Source organism: Ricinus communis, chromosome 4 (genome assembly GCF_019578655.1).
Source record: "Ricinus communis isolate WT05 ecotype wild-type chromosome 4, ASM1957865v1, whole genome shotgun sequence".
NCBI lineage: Eukaryota > Viridiplantae > Streptophyta > Magnoliopsida > Malpighiales > Euphorbiaceae > Ricinus > Ricinus communis.
Genome location: NC_063259.1, coordinates 18,969,896 through 18,977,075, shown reverse-complemented (window position 1 = coordinate 18,977,075; position 7,180 = coordinate 18,969,896). Strand labels below are relative to the sequence as shown.

The following is a 7,180-nucleotide window of genomic DNA, read 5'->3' as shown; positions in this document are numbered from 1 at the left end:
TTCTGCTATGGATTCTATAAAAATGGAAGTGTAATTCTGGGAAAGATGAGATTTTTATTAATTGTACATAGGGTTTGGTGTAATTTCTAAGTCAGTACCTACAAGCTGCCTACATCAAATATGTTGATTTATCGTCATTCATCTCATGCATCATATTAACATCAAGAATATATGTTATTTTGTTGAAATGTGATTTTTTATGGATATTAAAGATATGTATATTTATGCCTTATGATTGAATTGTATTTGTATTGAACATGTGAATAGGTTCGTCCAAAGGCAAGGAAGTGGTAAGAGAAAAAGAATAGGATTACTTTGTTATCCTATAAATTTTGGTAAGTATTTAATAGACTAAACTTTATGTATATTGAGTAGGAACTGCTATTTGATTACTTGATAATCTCTTGGTTGACTGAGTTGATAATGGTTATGTTTTTGGCTTGTTATAAAGTGAATTGATTGTGATGTGTTGTGAAGTGAATTGATTGTGATTAAGGATTGATGACTCTTGAATGGATACTGTGTGATCGGGAAAGCTGAGCCGGGCGGATAGCTACCCGAGTATGTGAGATGGCAAGACTGAGCCGGGCGGATAGTCTTGTCAAGTGGTCACTGAAATTTGATAATGTGAGGAAATGTGAGGATGAGTCATCTAATCCTAATTTGATAGAAATAATGTGGAATTGAATTATTTGACTTGGTTGAGTTTGAGATTATTTGCATTATGTGAGATGAAATTATTTGTTTATGTGAATAATTGAAATGGTTGATTTTGTGATTAACAGTTAAGTGTTGGTATAATTTTCTGTATTCGATAGAGACTTGATAATTCTAGCCTAATATACTATAGTTTAGTAAATTAAATGCTTATTGAGTCGCTAGCTCATTCCTTAGCAAATTTTCTTTTCCATGTTAGTGCAGTTGTAGATAGCCTTAGCTGTGCATTGCTCTCTTTGCATCAGTCAATATTATCAGGTGGGCCAGAGGAGTTCTCTGAAGCATTAGGGCATTTTGGGTACTTGTGTGAATTAAACTAATGTATAAATATTCCTTATGTATATTAAGTATGTTATGCCACTTAAATTGTATGAATGTATATTGTAACTAAGTAATAAATTATGTTTATAAAGTTAATTATATATACAGTTGGATGTTTGAGTTGGGGTGCTACATCAAGCTCCCTAGCGTTGCTTGTACAGAGGCTAACCTCATGTTCATAGAGGGTAACCTCGCATCCGTAGAGAACCTCGCACGTGCTTAGTGGCACAGGTCCTAGTAACCTTGAAATGACTCCATTTCGGTAGAAACACGAAATGTCAAACTTAAAACGATGAGGTTGTATGGGACATGAGCTGACCTCGCACGAGTATAGGCTCGATTCGCGTGAGGTCAACAGACCCAAAAAATAATCTAAATAGAATTATAAAAAATGCAGGACATGTATGGATCAAAATGTAGTAATAAATAGGTTGAGAAAAATGAATGATGAACACAAAACTAAAATGAACAAAAATAGATGCAATAAATACGGAAACAAATGTGTGAAAGAACGAAAATAAGAGGAAATTCGAACCTTCAAGTGGCTACCTTTGCAACTTGATTCAAGAAATAAATCGATTTTGGAGAAAAGAGAGGAAAAGAAGCTGTGGCTTCTTCACACCCTAAATTGATTGCTCTTTTTTGAAGAAACAAGAAAATAAAGTAAAAAGATGAAAAGTGCACTCTTGTCCTTTCTAATAAATGATTTTCTTAATAACCCCAACAACCAAGTTAATCAACCAACCCCCTATCATTGTAGGAAGTCAAATATTTATAGTGAGGCCTTGACATGTATCAAGAACTTATTGGAGGGAAATTTTCAGCCCAAAGGATCCTCCAAGGAATGATGCACACATTACTCATAGTTGACTTCCACCCATACTGAACACGCGTGAGGTTGGAGCGTGTCCTCGTGTGAAGTGAAGGTAGGATCATGTAGGCTTAGCCTGAACAAGCATGAGGGCTAGGTGGACTCGCGTAACCTGACCCTAGATATGCACAAGCTCATCTTAGACACAATCCGCATGGGATCTAGGCTTAGCATGAAGTTGCACGAGCTTAGGCTTTAGACTACTAGTCTTTGATATTTTCTTTCCTTTTTCTTTCTCTATTTTTGAGTAATCTCTCTAGGGTTTTGGGGGCCATAGTTCCTTTTCTTCTCTTTCGACTAACAGCCATTTAAACCTTCTTATCACCGAGCTTTATATACTCTAGTTTCCAAATGTCTATGATAATAGTTTGCCCATTGCTTTGGAAGAAGAATGCTTGGAAAAAATAATTTTGCATTAAATCCTTTGAGTCTTATGTAAAAAGCGTTTGGAAAGCATGAGTCTAATCAAAGCAAAGTTTTAGGAATGGAAGGTTGTGAAGTTTGTACCTTGATTATTATGACACGTCAGTGTGATACCATTGTTCTAAGGTGCGTTGGTGCAATATTGAATCTTCTTGAGGATGCTTCGATGCGATATCATCGTCTTCTGGAGGGTGTAACGATGCGATACCGACGTCTTTATAAGGGTGCATTGGTGCGATAGTGGCGTCTTCTTGAGGGTGCATAGCTTCGATACTAGCACCTTCTTGAGGGTGCATCAGTGCGATACTGGCGTCTTCAAAAGGATGCATTGGTGTGATACTGTCATCTTCTTAAGGGTGCGTATGTGTAGTACCGGCGTCATCTTAAGGGTGCGTTAGTGTGATACCATCGTATTTTTTAGGGTGTGTCAGTGCGATATCTTCGTCTTCTTAGGGGTCCGTTGGTGTGATACTCTCATCTTCTTGTGGGTGCATCGATAGGATATTGGCGTCTTTTTATGGGTGCGTTAGTGCAATACCGGTGTCTTCTTATGGGTGCGTCGGTGCGATACTAGCATCGTCTTAATGGGGCACAGGTGTGATACCATCATCTTCTTAAGGGTGCATCGGTGCAATACCGTTGTCTTCTTGAGAGTGTGTCTATGTGATACCCTTGTGTTCTTAAGGGTGCAGCCGTGCGATATAGGCATCTTCTTGAGCGTGCGTCGGTGTGATACTGTCATCTTCTTCAGGATGCATCAATGTGATACTAATGTCTTCTTGTGGGTGCATCAGTACGATACCCACGTGTTCTTATAGGTGTGTTGATGCGATACTGCCATCTACTTGAGGGTGCATCGATGCTATACCGGCGTCTTCTTGAGGGTGCGTAGGCTTGCCCCTGCATCTTAGAAGTATTGTGGTTGTTGGTGAAATGCGGATGCATCTTGCCCACTTAATTTGGGAGGTATAGAGACGGGCAGAAGCAAAGCAATGCGCAGTCCAAGCGGCTAGCAATTGATGTGTGGGCCAGCGATTTTGGGTGCGCACCAAAGAGTCTTTAGTGACTATGGCAGAGTAAGGCTTTTCAACCTAAACGGGAACACGCTAACTAGTTATTGAGACTAACGCGGAGATGGGAGTCACCACCTGGGTAATCACTGAGATAGTTTTATAAATGAGTGGCGTTTTTGAGATTCCATAAAATCCAAAGATGGACCTAGAAGCCAACTTCCTTATTTGTGTATATTAGTCTTTAATTTTATTATTTAACAAATTTTTTCCTATAAATACAAGCAATTAATACACAAGCATACCTGATGTACGTAAAATACGTTCTAAATGGGATTTTTAAGATTGATTTTATGGACATTTGGATGTGAATTGGTCCCAACACTCACCCTATGCGTCTGTTTATGTGCATTAGGTTCAAAAGAAGTCAAAGAATGATAAAGGGAAGAATTGGAGCATAATTGGACGTCAAAGCTGCCGAAACAAGCTAAGTATGTGCATGAGGAAGCTGAACATGGCCGTGTTGGTTTCAACACTGGACGTGTTCCCAACACGGGCACTAACACGACCGTGTTAGGTGCATCAAACATCAAAGACAAAGAAATTTTAGGGAGCACGGCCACTGAGAGTAACATGAGCATAAACACCATCCCGTGTTGGGAACACGGGCATCAACACGGCTGTGTTGGCGACAATAGAGGGAATTAATTAAAAGAAAGAAGAGAGGAAAGAAAGAAAGAGAGCAGGGGAGAACGTCGCAAACCCTAATATTTCTCTCTCTAAGGGTTTTCTGAGCTGGAACCAAGGGAAAAGGAGACTTGGATCAAGGTTTCAATCGGATTCCCTTCAAGGATTAAAGATTGGGCGAGGTTGGTTGATTGGTTTTCAAATCAAGCAAGAGGAACAAGAATCGATTCAATTCGAGCAAGAAGAATTGGGGCTGTTTACTCTCATCCAAGGGTGTAATCGGGTTTCTTTACCTTTACTCATTGTTGTAATTGAATTCTTGTGGATTTTAATAATGAACATGATTAGCTAAATTGATTAAATCCATTGGGATTTCTTTACTATGTTGGCTTAGTATTATATTGCTGGATTGTTTGGGTTAGTTTTGTATTCTTTTTGCTTTCAGTATTAATAAGATAATGCAGTATTCATGAGACGTTGTGAATTGTGTGTTTAGATTGCTTTGTGTGATTGAGAAGTCCACTTTGCAATTGGAATTTTGAATAGCAAGAACTGGTTAATAATCACTTAGAGATAAAAAAATAATTAACTAGTCGGATTAAGAATTAACAAAGCTTAATAGAGGCGGATTAAAGCTTAATGCTAATTTAAGAATCAATCGTTAGGACGAGATTCCAACTTTAGGTTATTAGGTTTAGGAATTCGGTTATCTCGAGAGAGAAATAAAATTCGGTTAAGAATTCATCCACGGGTAGCATAGTTAGACTCACCAATCCTTTATCTTTTGTCTGATTGCCAACTAGTTTAGGTTCCCTTAGGGTTTGCTTTCTTGTCTTGGTTATTTTATTTATCAATTACTCTTGCATCTCCCTTAGAATTTAGCTTGTAGCTATTAGTTAGTTTAGAAATTTTTCATCACTCATTTTAGGTTAATATAACAAAGAACAAAGGAGTAACTCTGGGCTTTCACTTTCCCGAGGAATACGACCTTAATACTCGCCATTAGTGCTATACTGCATTGATAGGTACACTGCCTTAGATTGTAGCTAACACAAGTAGAACACATCAATACCAAATAACACACATAATTCACCTAAGTGTACCCATTTTATTCAAACCTAGCCCTTATTGGAGTTGTTAGCCTAGTGTACTAGTTAATTATGTATGCAGTTCATCTAGTCTAGCCAAATTACTGAATATGCTCTTTTATTTCCAACCCTTAGACTTAATGGACTACTTATTTTGATAAGACCCGTTCTAGGTGAACCTATTACTAATGGAGCCCAATCCTAACTAAACCATGCCAAGGCCCGCTAAGTCTACTTAAATCTTAGAGTTTTAGGCCTAGTTAATATTGATTAGCTTATTGGACTACAAAATTCATGTTGGGTCCAACGTGCCCCATTTTAATTAATCAATCACATAAACGCATATTTAATAATATACAGAAAATAAAATAAATAAAATATAGGAAATAAACCTAATTATTACAACCCGGCCTACAACTACAATTGCTAAGGAAAAAGACCTAGAAAATAATACAGTACATCAAAATCGTCCAAAGCCAAAAAATCTGGGACTAAAGAATGCACAACTGATGGTTGCTATCTATGCAGCTACAATCTAAGGCAGTGTACTTATCAATGCAGTCTAGCACTAATGGCGAGTATCAAGGTCGTATTCCTCGGGAAAGTGAAAGCCCAGAGTTACTCCTTTATTCTCTGTTATATTAGCTTAAAATGAATGATGAATAATTCCTAAATTAACTAATAGCTACTCTAATTGTTGTCTAACTACGGCTACTAGGGAAGGATTAATTCAAGTTAAGGAATAACCCCTTGGGAATTCTTGTCTCTAGGGAATGGAAACTAAAGATGGAATTGATTGATTGAATTCAAATTCCATGGGAAAATCTCTATGCAATTAACGCCTTTCTCAAGGACATTAACATCTTAACTTAGATTAATTAGGTTGAAATCTCTTCCTAACTCTAATTATCCAAATTAGCATTATGTACCATTTAACACTATTGAGAGTTATTAATTCTCAATCCGGTAGAACGAACACCCTATCTTTAGGAAAATTCAATTCTAGGTTGCAAAGGACAATCCAAACCTAAACGTCTTTCTCAAGAACATTCAAATTCTAATAATCATTTAGCAAGATATGAAGAATAAATCAATAAGCACTTCTATTGCAAACCAATATTAAAAATCAATACATTCAATTCAAAAGTTAAGTACAAAAATCCCTAGATAAAGAACCCCAATGGATTAACAAGTTTAGCTAATCATGTTCATTATCAAAACCCACAAGAATTCAATTACAACAATGATTAAAGGTAGAGAAACCCGAATACACCCTTGGATGAGAGTAAAGAGCTCCAATTCCTCTTGCCCAATCTTGAATCGATTCTTGTTCCTCTTGCTCGAATTGACACTAATCAACGAACCTCGCCCAATCTTCAATCTTTAAAGGGAATCCAGTTGAAACCTTGGTCCAAGTCTCCTTTTTCCTTAGTTCTAGCTCAGAAAACCCTTAGAGAGAGAAAGAAATAAGTTTTTGGACATCCTAACCCTAGTTGCCTCCCTTTTTCTCTTTTCTTTCTTTTAAATTAATTTGTCCAGCTACCGTGAACATGGTCGTGTTAATGCCCGTTTTGGGAATACGGCCTAATGTTGATGCCGTGCTGATGGACGTATTACTCTCTGTGGTCGTGCTCCTTAATGCTTATTTTTTCTTTGATGTCAAATGCACCAACACGACCCGTTTTGGTTCCCATGCTGGGAGCACGGCCAGTGTTAAAATCAACACAGTCCTGTTCAGCTTCCTCATGTGCAAACTTAGCTTGTTTTGACAGCTTTGACGTCCAATTCTGCTCCAATTCTTCCCTTTATCATTCTTTGGCTTCTTTTGGACCTAATGCACATAATTAGATGCATAGGGTGAGTGTTGGAACCAATTCACATCCAAATGTACATAAAATCAACCTTAAAAACCCCATTTAGATGTGTGTATTTTACGCACATCAACAACCGATTGGCTCTGAGCATATAGTCAATCCGCTCAGCATAGAGCCAATTGGCTCTACATTGAGTTAATCGGCTCTTGTGTTCCATATGAGTTTTCTATCAATTCGTTAGTGTATCTA

The 7,180-nt window shown here is 37.6% G+C and overlaps 1 long non-coding RNA gene across 1 annotated transcript; it reads left to right on the top strand.

The window, feature by feature from the left end:
• The first annotated feature begins 276 nt into the window (after window positions 1-276).
• On the top strand, window positions 277-621 carry LOC125369905. Its single transcript, XR_007215589.1, has 2 exons — window positions 277-335; window positions 478-621. It is a non-coding gene; the product is annotated as an uncharacterized LOC125369905 (long non-coding RNA).
• Window positions 622-7,180: the final 6,559 nt, after the last annotated feature.